Consider the following 15,986-nt stretch of genomic DNA (forward strand, 5'->3'; position numbering starts at 1 on the left):
CTGAAGATAAATAATAACACACCTACTATTTTACCTATTGTAAAAATCCAGTATCTAGCAGCAGAAGCCATCATATGCTTCTGGTAGGTAAGAAGATAGTGCAGTGACACTAAAGCAAAGAAAATGATGACTTAGCAGGTTAAGAACCCAGGAGATATGGATGTACAGAAACAGTGCAGTCAGTACTTGAGAGATATATTGCCAGAGCTTCTTCTATTTCATTTAATTAAAACACCATTTGAAGTCACTCCATTCTTCACAGAGGAAAATTCCATTACTTAAACATCTCTCATAGAAAAAAAAAAAAAAGTGGTGCATCATCTGACATTCTGAAGAAAATCAAAATCAAACACAAGAGCTTTTGTAACTGCAAAGCGAAAAATGTTTCTCGCATAGCTAAAACAATCTTTGAAGTGATCATGCTTTCCGATGTTGGCTTTCTAGCCAGAACAGACGTACTGTATAATACACAAGAGCAATCACGCACCATGGCTAATCTTTGATTTCCTTTGTAAAATTATCCTCTTTAAGTCGATGAAAAGAGAAAGAGGCATTGTTATCAAGAATAAGTAAACAGTATCAACAGGAAGAAGAGAAAGAGAGAGAGAGGGAGGGAGGGAGGGAGGGAGGGAGGGAGGGAGGGAGAGAGAGAGAGCACTAAACTTAAGCTCTGTAATACAGAGAGACAAAGTGAAAGAATTTTCCTGCTGTATAGTAGCAGGGAAGTGCAGAGTTTTTTTCAAAATGGTGCATGCATGTGTACCCCAATCCAAGCACTGTGTCATTGTTCTGCTCCCATCAAAAAGGAGCAAAAGCTACAAGTCCCTCTCTGCCTGTGAATCTCTTGACTCAACCAATCGAGCAAAACAACTGACCTTCTCATTCAATCATCCAGGTGATTTCTGCTCATTGACCATCATAATACTTACCGTATGCTAAACAACAGTTCCTCAGGTTTCCACTGACATTCAGGCTTTGCCAAAAATGTCATGTCTGACTTTCAACAAAGTTCTACTGGCCCTTAAAGAGATCTGAAGAGGAGGACAAGGAGGTTAGAGAGTGAGCAGCTGGAAAGAGCTTTGGATGAATCCTACTTCAAATCCAAACAAACCAAAATATTTCTTTCAGCCTGGTTAGCATTTTAGTTTCCTTAATCGGCAGGTTATTGTTTCATTTTCTTAAGCATCACTTAAGCACTTCCCATACCCCCAAAAGGCTGTCAATATTCTTTCAAGGACTCTCAGCTCAGAGATTTAGAAATGAAATCCAGAGATGTTCACCTTGAGGTCAATGGTTTTCTTCTGGCCTGGATCAAATCATGACAGCTCATTCTTAACTAATGTGCAATGGGTTAAAATAATCTTTGTTTCCCCTTCCAGTTTTTTTGTACCTGCATATCCCAAAGCTTATGTTAAACATATCCATCATTTCCTCCATTGGAGACACCTTGAAAAATTAGTCCGGGTTGTAGCAGAGGCACAACTGTTCTCTTGTAGCATGTCTGCCTGCTGCTATTGAAGTAAGGCAATCAGTTGGAAGAAAGCTAACACAATGCATATCTCAACCCTATAGTTTCCTTTCATACATTCAATTCAGTGCAGTATTTCAAGAAACACTAGCAAAAAAAATGTTCTTTAGAGAACTTGGCACTGCTCTAAGTTTGCCAAGCTTTCTCGGTGATTAAAGAAAGGAAAGTACCTCATAGCTACTTTAATTCTGGCTAGTCTTCATCTTGCTCGTATTGGAGAGACTGAAATATTCTACTTCATTCTCACTGAGATTCCAGCAGGACTTAATTTTAATCCCCAATGAATATAAACCCTATATTGTTAAACAACGTCTCTTAAAAGATTCTGTGGTTTTTTTTTTTTTAGGAAAGAGGTGAAAATAATATCACGTTAATTTTGTAGCTACAGCAAAGCTATACTGGGATTTTTCCTTCTTTTTTTTCCCATTTGTAACAAAAATTGAAAATAAATACTGAGGCCCCCATGTGGAATAGGATCACTATGCAAATGCTGAAAAGCTTTACGATTTTGTCTCCAGGTACTTTTCAAAATTCCCCACTAGAAACAAGGGAGAAGATTTTTTTTTTTTTAAATTGACACTAGTAGACCCTTTGGTGAAAAAAAAAATCTCTCTTGGGAAAGAAAGAATTTCAGAAAATTCTAGATGTGTCACTCTTTAATCTTTGGTTTGAACAACTATGCAAAGTTTTTGAAAGTTCACTTTTGCAAATACCAACTCATTCATGTACTGAGGTCATCTGAGATGAGTCTTTGCTTATGGTCCTGTCTATGGATTCAGTTTACGATGTGCCACCAGGAGTAAGGTCTTCACGAGGGCAAACCTCCAGTTATGAAACCATATAGCAATAGCACTTAGACTTATATACTGCTTCACAGTGCTTTACAGCATTCTCTAAGAGGTTCATAGAGTCAGCATAATGCCCCTAACAATCTGGGTCCTCATTTTACTGACTTTGGAAGGATGGAAGGCTGAGTCAACCTTGAGCTGGTCAGGATCAAACTCTTGGCAGTGAGCACAATTAGCCTGCAATACTGCATTTTAACCAGTGTGACACTATGGCTGATTACAGTTGCTTTACAGTGTCTCATTCTAAACAACTGAAGATGAATTTCAGAGTAACAACTGCCCCATGTTTAATACCTTTGAAATTGTTTTTTAAAACGAATGTTCTTTGTATTCTTGCAACTTTCTTATCGTGGTTTGGAATATATGCTTATTATTGCTTGTTTTATTTGTTTTCACGGAATGAATTCTTTGTATATTTCTACTTGGGGATCCTTTGGAATGAAAATCTGTACACAAATAGGACGATGATGATGATGATGATGACGACGACGATGATGATGTCAAAAGGAAAAACACAAAGTTACTAGGTAGAAAAATTGGTGGCAATTTTAGTTATGAAGTCGCCCAAATCTTAAGAGCTCAGATCGATCAGTTCTCTATGCTTTTTCCCATTAGTTTGATTCTCCCCACCCCCACTTTGGCCAATCTTGCTAGAATGGTTATTCAGCCTTCTTTATTCATACACTCTTTGCAGAATTTGCTGATTGGCAGAAATATTTGCTGACATTTTCTTGAGAAGCTGTTCCAAACATTCGCAATCTTAGCCCAATCTCAGTTTTACAGATGAACAACTTTTAATCTCTCATTTACAACTAAATACCCTTTTATCTCTGGTTAATATATTTTCATTTCTCTTGGTGCCATAAACATATTTTTACATTAATCAGGAGTCATGAGGGATTCTATTAAATTACCTTGTTTGGAAAGGCAAAGCTGTCAATTCAGAAAGAACTACAGAGTACCTTTTTTTTTCAAATGTACTTGTTTGACCTGCTACTTCATAAACCCTGTCCTCAGTTAACAGTTTTGCCACCCAGTGAGATTAAAAACATGAATCCTTTTTTCTTCAAATATAATTCAGAGGGAATGTGCAAAATATCTAATTCTCTGGATAATTAAAGCAATGGCACTCTTTTGTCCATGAGGAAAAATATACCTTGATTGAGATATGACACACACACACACGTGTGTGTGTGTGTGTGTGTGTGTGTAACAGCAAAAAGAGAAAGAGAGAGAGAGAGAGAGAGAGAGAGAGAGAGAGAGAGAGAGAGAACAAAAGAGAGAAAGAGAGAGAAAAAGAAAGAAGGAAGGAAGAAAGGAAGGAAAGAAAAAAGAAAGAGAGAGAAGAAAGAGAGAAAGAAAGAAAAAAGAAAGAAAGAAAGAAAGAAAGAAAAAGAAAAAGAAAGAAGGAAGGAAGAGAAAGAAGGAATGAAGGAAGAGAGAAAGAAAGAAAGAAAGAAAGAAAGAAAGAAAGAAAGAAAGAAAGAAAGAGAGAGAGAGAGAGAGAGAGAAAGATTGGATGTGTATATATATCTGGCAAATGGAATTCAAATGAGCTAAGGCAGTCCTGAGCTGAGTTACTGATTTTTTAAAAAAGTTAAATCTCCTCCTTTAGCATCTCCATAGAAGCAGGATGCCAAACCCAGGAAGAAAAAAAAAAAACTTTAATGCAGCTCTAGGCTAACTTAATTAATTTGAAATTCGCTCTCCTCTATTTGCCAGATTTCCATCCAACTATTCCCCCCACCCACCCTTTTAAAAGATCCAGTTAAATGTGAAGCCAGCTGTAAGTGTGAGTCTATTGAATAGGTATAACTAAGCACCGTCTGGTAGCCTTGAGCATGGTCACATTTGTCTCACAGCATACAGCCTGGCTGTAGCAACACAGCGGCACATGGTGACAGCAATTTGTGCTGATCTGCCTCCACTGCTAGTCATGCTGCTACAAACAGCAATTGATTATTAGGCTGTAGGTTTATTGACTGTCACTATGAACATAGGATTATTTTTATTTCTTTTCTTATTTTTAAAAAAGGCAAGACATTAGATAGAAATAGATCAGAGGTGGGTTTCAGCAGGTTCTGACCAGTTCTGGAGAACCGGTAGCAGAAATTTTGAGTAGTTTGGAGAACCAGTAAATACCACCTCTGACTCGCCCTGCCACTATCTATTCTCTGCCTCCTGAGCCCCAGCTGATTGGGAGGAAATGGGGATTTTGCAGTAACCTTCCCCTGGAGCAGGGAGGGAATGGAGATTTCACAATATCCTTCCCCTGCCATGCCCACCAAGCCACACCCACCAAGCCACACCCACAGAACCGGTAGTAGAAAAATTTGAAATTAGATAGATGAGAGAGAGAGGGGGGGGGAGGGAGGGAGAGAGAGTGAGATGAAGCACAAGGGCAGGGCTGTCAAACTCGCTGCCCATGGCTGGATACATGACACACTGGCCACATCTACTCCCAGTTTAGCAAAGGGGGAAAAAGTCGTGTTATGTCACATGATGTCACTGTGACGCCACGAGTTTGACACCCTTGCACAAGAGGAATCACCTTGCCATCAGTTCTTCTTGGTATGTGACCAACCCATTTCCATTTCAATTCAAATCACAGTTTAAAAATCCAAACCTCTGTTTCTCAGTGGAAATTAATCCATGGATACAACTTTTTTTTTTCTGTTTTACTGAAGTGGCTGTCATGCTCAGAGATGTTAAATCCCTGTTATACAAATTTCAATCCCACTCTACAAAATTCTCAATAAATGAAAAAGAATTTGTATTAATTGCCTTTACATTTTTGTTTCATTGTTTGTTTTTAAAGGAGTGGTAGATAATACTGAAAAAAAAAAAAGCAGAACGTGCAGGATAGTTCAAAGTATTATTCTGTCATCTTTGAAGAAATCTGACTGAATCTGTCTTAAATTATTCTGACTTGGACTGGGATTCCAGCTAAATTCTATAGTCACTTCTAATTATGATCACCTCTGAGTATGAAAAGAAATACTCGGGCAAGGTTACTTTTAAAGCAATTTTGTAAAGCATACAGCATTATCTTGGAGGCAAATGAAAGGAAAGTGGAAAAAATGGCTGAATATTTTAAAAATAGAATTTTTACTGATTTGGATTCCAGTTTCCCTGTACAGATCGTCTTCTTTTAAGCTTTCTGAGTGGAATGATACAGGTGTTATATTATGTCATACCCACAAGTATGATGTTTCTTTATATGATTTCCACACTCCCTTCCTGGGAATGTGTGTGGGAATCTCTATTCCCTCTATTTTCACGTACTCTAAAATGTATCTTGTGGGGCGCTTTCAATTACATGCCCTGTAACCCCTTGATCCTTCTACAAATCTGTTTCTAAGCCTCCATCCTGATATTTGAGAACTTAAATCTAACTTCTCCTTAGCTTTAGCTCCCTAATTGTGGAAGATTTAAAACCACAGAGGAATCCTGCACTGGAATTGTAATAGCATCACCCTCTGACATTCTTCCTCTTGTATCTATGTGTGACAAGCATGGGAAGGGACCAGCCCAATAGAACAGGGCTGTCTTTTTTTTCAATCTCTCTTCCATAACTTGGGAAATAAATTGTCCCATGGATGTATTAATTTCAGTCACTATTAATTTTGCCCAAATTTTATAGCTCAAGGTGGCTTCTGTGTGGTGGCACCTTCATGGGAAATGAGGATAGGCCAGGGGTGGGAGTCAGCCAGTTCAGACTGGTTCAGCTGAACCAGATGTTAATTTTAATCTGATTCACCGAACTGGTAGTTACAAGGACTGGCTGACTCTGCCTACCCCTCCCCTCCCCTCCCAGGAGTCTCCACGTGGCCCATTCTGGATGTGAGGTAACTGCAGGGAGAACACGGAGGCTCTGGGAGAGTGAAAAATGGGCCTACTGGAACTCCAGAAACAGGCTCATTTCCAGACTCCGGAGAGCCTCTGGAGCCCAGCTGAGGCTGTTTTCGCCCTTCTGGAGGCTCGAGAAAAGCCTCCAGAGCCTTGGAAGGGCAAAAACGCCTCCCCCCACACACACCATGGTACAGGAAGCCGAGTAGGCCACGCCCCCATGCCATGCCCACCCAGCAACCAGGCAGTGAACTGGTTATTATTTTTTTCAATCCCATCCCTAGGATAGGCACATATATAATATTACAAAGCCACCTGACATAGAGACTGTTTTATGAAAATGTGACTTTAACATTACTGCAACCAGGACAGGCAGTTTAAGATAGAAACGCTACATTTGAATTGTGAGATTGTACATAGCACACCTTTGCTTGGATCAGCAGCTTTCTGAGAAGAGGTTATCTGTCAAAATCTCAGAAATAGAATCTCATTCCGATTATCGTTTCTTCTCTGATTGGCAGATTAATTTACAGGTGCTTAACCTGAGCATGCAAACTCGCTCCTATATAGAGGTTTTCAATATGTCAGAAGGAGAAATTGATTAAATATGTGACTGGAGTAATCATATTAATTATGTCTAATTTTTTTAATAGATGTAGATAATTAAACGAAACTTTGAAGTGCAGACTTTATGCCATGTGGCTTTTGGCACACCATCCAAAGGACAAGGAAGGCATTATTTCTCTACAAAAGCTTATATTGCTGGAATAAGTTCACTATTGCAGTTTTAAACTGATTTTATTTATTTCAATTTAACGGGGTTGAACCAGCTTAAAGAAACCAATACTTTGATCTATTCTTTGATTAATAATTAGTGGATCATCTTTCCCTCTTTAAAAGAGTTACAGTGTTTTAAGTAGTTTTGAACTATTAGCATTACAAAGTCTGGATGCTGTAATGTAGGTTTTTCTTTAATAAAAATATCCTGTATGTCCCAGATTAAAGCAGGAAGTATCACGTTAAGAGTTTTGCTCCTAAACCTTATTACAGTAAATCACATTTTATATACAGACATTACCATTTTTTTTCTTTTAACTGTAATGCCCTTTGAGTATTAAACTTCAGATACACCCTGAAAATCCAATAACAGTGGGCAGAGACATGTATGAGTCTTACTTGGATGACATGGCTTGCAGGTGACAAGCATTAACTCTCCAAATCTCAGCTAAACATGGGATTCTTAGTGTTCTTAATTCATTTGGAAAGAAAAGATAATAACCTGAATTGAATCTCTCTACCCATGTGAAATGGACTCCAGGGATTCTCCCGCTGCAGATTAAAAGGCACTAAAACATCGGAAAGAAGGCTGCGCTAATAAATCTGTGCTTGCCATCTATATCAAAATTGGAAAACAAGGCCCGGAGCAGATTAGAGAGAGAATGGATTTTTAAAGACTGAGAATACACATTCGTAGCAAGGTGAGGAGGAATGGTTTTGGCAAAGCAATCCTCTGGTATGCTAGTAATGAACTAGGCAAATTGTTGGCTATATCATCCCCATTCACAACATTGTGTTTTTCATCATGTTGAACCGGAGGTGGGGGGGGGGAAATCACCTGGTGTCCTACTTTCCATCTCAATCCTGCTGCTGTTATTTATATAACAAGGTTAAGGCTGGAATCCCCAAAGGCCTCTTCCTGTGAGACAGTCCATGCTAATTACCCATTTCTAATGGGTCTAGAAACTTTTGTGTCTTTCATAGATAAATTGTTATGATATTTTGAGGATCAGACTCAATGATGAATTCAGAAGCAATTTCTTCAGTTAAAGGAGAGTTTATTTATAATAGGCATTCTACTTATTCTGTCAGATTTACAGTGAGAAGCAAACGTGAGGTGAATGCTCTCTCTATTTATATCAAAGGGGAGGAGTCAAGGAAGGGGGTGATTACACATGAATACATTAAAGGAGGAGGAATAAATTAACTCTTAATATCCTGTACATATATACATATCTCTTGTTATAGAATAAGGCATTTACTTATGACAAATCCCCCTCTAAATGCCGATTCGACATATGACAATGATTGCATTCGGATTCAGAACTATATAGTACTTGTAATTTTGATGTCAAATATTTGTGTTGTTTAGAAGGTAAAGGTTTAGTTAATATATCAGCTATTTGTTCTGAGGTTTCGCAGTGGATTGCTTTAATGAATCCATCCTGAGATAATTGTCTCACGTGTTTAAATTTGATATCTATATGTCTGGACCTTTGACCAATGGCATCAGATCTTGATATTTCTATCGCTGCCTTATTATCTTCATGAATGACAAATGGTAGTATTGGATTTTTCCAAATATCAGATAATAAATCATTAAACCACACTAAATTATTTGAGGCTTTAGATAAACAGACGTATTCTGCCTCTGTTGTGGAAGTCGCTACTAAATCTTGCTTCCCAGTGTACCAGAATATTGGGCAATCATTTAAAAATAATACATAACCTGAGGTGCTCTTTCTACATTTGATATCACCTGCCCAGTCTGCATCAGCGTAACTGGTGATAATAGGTTCTTTAATATTATTGGGTTCTAAGAGTAGGCAGAAATCTATGCTGTGTTTTAGATATCTTAGTATTCGTTTAACTGCTTCCCAATGATACATAAGTGGCTTACTTACATGTCTAGATAATAAATTAAGTGGCAGAGCTATATCAGGCCTGGTCCAATTAGATATATACGAGAGAGAACCAATAATTGATCTATACAATGTATTGTTCTCGAACTCAGGTGAAGATTCATCCATATTCCTTAGAAAATCAGTCTGCATAGGAGTATCGCAAGGCTTGGCATCTCTTAAATTGCATTTTTCCAGAAGTTCTATAATTTTATCTCTCTGGGATAGTTTGAATCCCTTTCTTGTCTTATTGATTTGAACTCCAAGGTATTTGTTTACCCTTCCTAGCGACTTTAAAGAGAAATGTTCACTTAGCTTGGATACAAATAAGTCTTTCTTTTCTTTATGTTTGCCTATATACAAAATATCATCCACATAGATTAACACAAATTCTAATGATTCACCTTCCTTTCTAACAAAAAAGCAATTGTCTGCAGTTGTGGCTTTGAAATTCATATTTTTAAGCACGCTGACTAGACATTCATACCAACGCTTGCCAGATTGTTTTAATCCGTACAAGCTTTTGTTAAGTAACCAGGTCTCATTTCTATTTGTACATTGGCTATGAGGTGCCTTTACATATATCTCTTTGTCGAGCTTTGCATGTAAGTATGCAGTCTGCACATCATATTGAAAGACATCAAGATTGAGTATAGCCGCTATGACTAAAGCTGTCTTAACACTTTCAGTTCTTACAGTGGGAGAGTATGTGTCAGTGTAATCCTCAGGATATTTTTGAGCATAACCTTGTGCGACTAATCTAGCTTTATATAGTTTATTACCCTCTTCTAGATCTTTGATTTTGAATATCCACCTGGTGCCTATAATTGTCTTGTTCTTAGGGGCAGGGACTGGTGTAAATACACCTAATTCACGCAAGCTGTTCATTTCTTTTGTTATGGCTAATTCCCATTTTTCTCTTTCATCCATGGAAAGTTTTAACACTTCCTCGTATGTGTTAGGTGTTGGTGTTTCGTCATTCACACACATTATATAATCCTTATACTTATTAGGTAATTGTTTTCTGTTACACCTTATTGTTCTTATTGGAATGCTCTCATTATCGTGTAGATACCTTGCTTCCTTTTTGGTTAATGAATCTGTTTTTATCCTGGTATGGTTACCTGTCCATGTTTTGTTTTTGTCATCATGTGAGTTATGTTCCTGTTTCTCTCTTTCTATTCTGTCTTGTTGTTTAATGTTGGGTTTTGTATTTTGGATTATCTCGTTAAGATGTATCTTAGACCAGTTGGCCTGTTCATGAAACACTGCTGTTCTTGAGACTATGAATTTGTTATTACTGTCAATGAATCTATATCCTTTTGTGCCTGTTTCGTATCCCATGAATCTGAGCCTTCTGGATACATTATCTCCCTTACGTCTTAATTGTTTTGGTATGTGTACGTCTGCTGTAACTCCAAATATGTGCATGTGTGATATTTTTGGTTTCCTATTGTACATTACTTTGTATGGTGTTTTATTTAGGATGCTAGACCAGGTCCTATTTTGGGTATAGTTTGAATATAGTAATGCTTCTGACCAGAATTGTTTTCCTAAACCAGCATCTTCTAATGTACATCTAATCATGGTTTGCAGTGTCGAGTTCTTTCGTTCTGCTGTACCATTCTGAAAAGAAGAAAATGGGCTAGTCGTGAAGTGTAGCATTCCTTTGTCTTTTAACCATTGTGAGAATTCTTTTGACATGAATTCGGATCCCCTATCTGTCATGATTTGTTTTATTTTGATATTGTGTTGTGTTTCTACACGTTTGTAAAATTCTTTGAATTTTTGGAAAGTTTCATCTTTGTGTTTTAAAGTATAAACAAATCCATAACGGCTATAGTCGTCTACAATAGTTAGGAAATATCTTTTTTTGTAAGTGATGGATGGTGTTAATGGACCAACCAGATCCATATGTACCAGATCAAAAATTTGGTTAGAGGTCCTTGTTGCCCTCTTTGGTTTTGGGTTTGTTCTGAGTTTTGAGGATTTACATACTGAGCATTCCAAATAGTTTTTACAATCCTTTATTTTGACGCCATCAGCATGTTCAATCATTTTTTGTATTACAGGGAAACTTGCATGTCCCAATTTTCTATGCAACATGTGTACGCATTCATCATGAATTGGTTTGCCTATATTGGGCCTTTTGTTATTGTGTGTATCATTAGTGGGTGTGTCTTTGTGGTTACAGTGTGTATTGGGTTCTTCATTGTCATTGTTGTTACTATGTTCACTGTCTATGTTAATGTCGTCATCAGTGTTTGTACTGATGTTATGCAACCATTTATCTTCTGTTACAAGGAAGGGTAGGCCCCCTTCGATAATTACACTATTCAATTTAGTCCCATCCTTTTCTAGTATTGCTTTTCCCCCAGAGAAGATTATATTTATGTTGAAATCTTGGCTTAATTTCACTGCACTAAGTATGTTATGTGATATTTCTGGTATCAACAATACCCCCTCTACTTTACCTAAACCAGGTATATTTACATCTCCTTTCCCTATGACTTGAACATTTTCTTGATTGGCTACTCTTATCATAAATTTATCATTTGTGAATGAAGACAGTATTTTCTTGTTATTTGTTGTGTGATTAGTCGCCCCTGAATCTATGAGCCAAGTATTGTTTTTTGATTTTTGTGTGATGACATCGTTATGTTTATCTAATCCATTTAATGATCCTGATTTTCTGTCCCTTGAATTATCCCTATCCTTTCTGCGTTCTCTGTAGTTTGGGGAGTCTCTATATCTGTATCTATCAATAGATGATTGCCTGTCTTGATATCTACCCCTATAATCACGGTTTTGTCTTTCCCTATGAAACATGGGGCAATCTCCCTTAGAGTGTTTTCTGGATCCACAATTGTAACATTCAATTGTTTTTTGGTGATTCTCTTGGAAGGCTACTCTTTTTGCCTGTCTGTGTTCTGTGTATGCATTGTATCTACTTTTCCTCAAATTATCTTCAGCTATTAACTTATTTGACAGACTTTCTATGGATAAGTATCCTAGATTGATTGAGTCTAAATGTGATATGTAGTTATCCCATGATGAATCTAATGAGTTAAGGATAACGCTTTTCATTGTCTGTTCTGATATTATTTCTCCTCTTAGATGTAATTCTGCTCTGGTTTTGTTTAAGGATATTAAATGTTCACTTATGGTGGTTCCAGATCTTAATTTGGTTGAAAAGAAATCTTTAGACATTCTAGTGGTTGTTGCTATACTTTCACTATGAAATAATTTAAACATGCATTGAATTATTTCCGAAACAGTAAGATTATGCTTAATACTGTAGTACATGGCAGGTGATATGCTAGAAATTATTAAATAGAATGCTCTGTGATGCAGGCAGTCTATTTTTAGAGTCCAAGGTCTTTTGGGAGGATTGGTTATAAAAAATAATAAATTTTCTTTCATAAAGACAATCTGAATTTGTTGACACCACTCCTGTAAATTGATGCCATCAATTCTAAGTTTTGGGAAATCACTAGGTAGATTCCCAATATTACTATTCCCACTACTTACAACTGTGGGTAGTCCATGGTCTTGTAGATGTTGAAAATTGCAGAATGGTGTGGGTATTCTGCTGATGAGCTTGAAAGGTTCTCCTTCTTCATAAAGTTCATTGTAGTTCTCTGTGTTCATCTGCGCATGCGCGTTGGTCATTTCTCTGCTGAAGCCGCTGTGAGAGGTTCTCTTTGCTGTAGCTCCCTCGTAGTGCTCTCCTTCTGATGATTCGGTCTCCGGCTCGATCTTGGGTGTTCTGCTGGCATCTGTGGTTCGTCTCTTTTCTTTGGAGCTTTCTTGCTTGGGGTATTTTGTTCTTTGGATCGTTTGTGGTGTGGGGGAAATTTCACAGGGCCCTCTGGGTTCAGGCGTCGTCATCATCGTTGTCCGGATCGAGTCGTGCAGGCTTTTTCAATTTCTTTTTCTCTCGCTGCTCCGTTTTCTTCCAAGAAGTCTCGGAGTTCCGCGATGAGTTTGTGGTCATCTTTTTTACTTTTTATTAGCCTCAGTATCTCCGATCTGAGGTCTTTGTCTTTTATTTCGTTTTCTTCTTGGTTGTCGGTTTCATCTGCTGTTTCTTCGATGTCTGTGGTGTTATCTTCAGATTCTTTGATTGTTGTATTTATTGGTTCGTCGATCATTTCTTGATCTGTTTTTGTTTCTTTATCATTTGCCCTGGTATTGGGTCTTTCTTTTTTATTCTTGAGGTTTTCTTTCTTAGGCATGTTGGATTTTATTGAGTCAGTTCAACCATCCTCTGCTACCAGTTTGTTATGATATTTTGAGGATCAGACTCAATGATGAATTCAGAAGCAATTTCTTCAGTTAAAGGAGAGTTTATTTATAATAGGCATTCTACTTATTCTGTCAGATTTACAGTGAGAAGCAAACGTGAGGTGAATGCTCTCTCTATTTATATCAAAGGGGAGGAGTCAAGGAAGGGGGTGATTACACATGAATACATTAAAGGAGGAGGAATAAATTAACTCTTAATATCCTGTACATATATACATATCTCTTGTTATAGAATAAGGCATTTACTTATGACATAAATACAGAGCTATATAGAGAATATTAATCTTTTGTCTATAAATTATGTTTCTCTCTTTCCTTGTTTTTGGCTGCCATTTATCCCATTTAATCAGTTAGTCTTGTGATTTGACCATATTTAATACAGAAGCAGAGCTAATTTGGTGTAGTGGTTAAGGAATCGAACTAGCAAATGGGAGACCATGAGTTCTAATCCCACTTTGGACAAAAAAAGAAAATTATGGGTGACTTTTTGCTGGTCACTTTCTCTCAGACCTAAGAAAGAGACAATAGTAAACCATTTCTGAAAAACCTTGCCAAGAAAACTTCAGGTATTTGTCCAGGCCGATCTCCAAGAATTGGACACAATTGAATGGGAGAAGATAAATAAATAAGCATCCAGCTATATTTGTGGTAGCTGAATTGAATGCCCTCTATGCTTCTTCTGATCTAGCTTAGTGACCGATTTGGATTGAAATGGTGGTCTTATTGGGAAGGAAGACAAACATATGGACCTTTTGTCAACAGCTCTGATTTCTTCCATGTCTTGTTCTCTTAGATACATTTTTACAATGCATTAAAGAAATGTCCACCAGCATCCTCATAGGGGTGAGAGGAGTGTCAAAAGGGGCAAGTATGATGCCCCTTTTCAGACATCTTGCCATCTCACCCTCCCTGGCACCTTCCTTATAAATAGAAATAGCATTTAGACTTCTTTACCGCTTCACAGTGCTTTACAGTCCTCCCTAAGCAGTTTACAGAGTCAGCGCATTGCTCCCAACAATCTGGGTCCTCAATTTACTGGCTTCAGAAGGATGGAAGGCTGAGCTGGTCAGGATCAACCTGCTGGCAGTCAGCAGAATTAGCCTGCAATACTGCATTCTAACCACTGTACCACCATGGCTTACTATCCTTCACTCAGGACTAAAACAGGTAACGATAACAGAGTAAGAGCACATGCATCATGAACAATGTTATTCATTCATATATTTGTGAAATTCATTTCCCACTCATCTCTTTGTCCAGACCGATACCAAAAATGGTAACTCCGATAAAAGAATGGTTGCCAATTGTTTCCCAATTCTCAGTAGAGCTAGCCAAAACCTTGAAATGGAGTTTTTCTTCTGGGAAGGTTGCTGAGAATTGGTTTCTGACACAACACATTCCTTTGTTGCTAAACAAGAAGTGAAGGAGGCACCTCATATTGTGCATCTATGAGACCTTGTCCAATGAAAGGTTGACTTTAGATGAAAGTCAGCAGTGAAATCCGGCTGGATCTATCCGGCTCATGTGAACTGGTAATGCCGGCAGCGGGAGGCTCCGCCCACCCACCAGGACATCATTGCATCCCATTTTTTACCCTCTGCGCATGCATAGAAGAGGTGTGTCTGCACCCTCCTGTGCACACTCCCATTCCCGAACCAGTAGCGAAGGTAAGTGGATTTCACCGCTGATGAAAGTTGTGCATTTTGACAAGGCAAAGGCATGGCATGGCATGGCATGGCCTGAAGTGTGAGATAGTGACAAAAATGTCTGCCTTGAATTATCCTGACCCACCTGATCCAAATCTATAAACCACAATATGCTGAAATGGAACAGCTGCTGAAATTACATTCTAAAGACTACCTTGCTGATCTCTCCCGCATGGATTGAGGATGGTGCCTCAAAATTACATCCAAAATGTGGTTTTGTAATTAAATATTTTCCTTTCCTTTCTTTGATACATTTCTTGGCCAAGTTTCAACGCTCTGCTTTTCCCAAGGGGGCTTACAATATAAAACAGTAAAATTCAGTGCAAAAAAAAAAAAAAAGATAAAAGAACCTTCAAGTTAAACAATCTTAAAATAAGCCACTTCAAAAAAGATGCAGTTTCAAATACCTAGCAGCAACATTCCACAAACTCTTTTCAAAAGCAATGGCAACAAAAGTCACGAAGAGTCAGAACGTTTTAGGTTCAAAATAATTGCTTCTTGCATTTGAAGGGGACTAAACCACATTTGCTGGGATGGGAAGCTGTTCTTTCCATGAAGGGGAGTTGGTTTCTTCCATCTCTCCCTTTCCCCTTTCAGCTTCCTTCCTTACCACCAGTTGTTTTCATTTTATACTTCCCCAAATCTTTTTTTCCCTACTCTGGTCTACTCTGGTCTCAAACTCCAATCACTTTGTCAGTCAGCTAAAGTGATCTGATACACTAACAGGCGAGATTGTTCTCTGAACTGCTGCATAATGATAGAAATTCAAAATGGGTGGATTTTTGTCACCCTACAGTGTTATGTACAATAGTTGTAGTAATAAAATTTGGGCATAGCAAGACCGGTAAATTTCCATCACCACCCTCTCAACCAAACAGGGTGATTTTGTGAGAGGAAATTGAAAGTAGATCCTTATACTGGTACTAAAGAAGGATACTTATAATAGAATAACAAAGTTGGAAGGGACCTTGAAGATCTTCTAGTCCAGGGGTGTAAAACTCAAGGCCTGGGGGCTGGATCCAGCCCATGGGGTACTTAGATCTGGCCCATGGGGCCACCCTGGAAACAG

This window comes from Pituophis catenifer, unplaced genomic scaffold (genome assembly GCF_029215685.1).
Source record: "Pituophis catenifer annectens isolate HBS135680 unplaced genomic scaffold, rPitCat1.0.hap2 SCAF_1, whole genome shotgun sequence".
NCBI classification, from domain to species: domain Eukaryota; kingdom Metazoa; phylum Chordata; class Lepidosauria; order Squamata; family Colubridae; genus Pituophis; species Pituophis catenifer.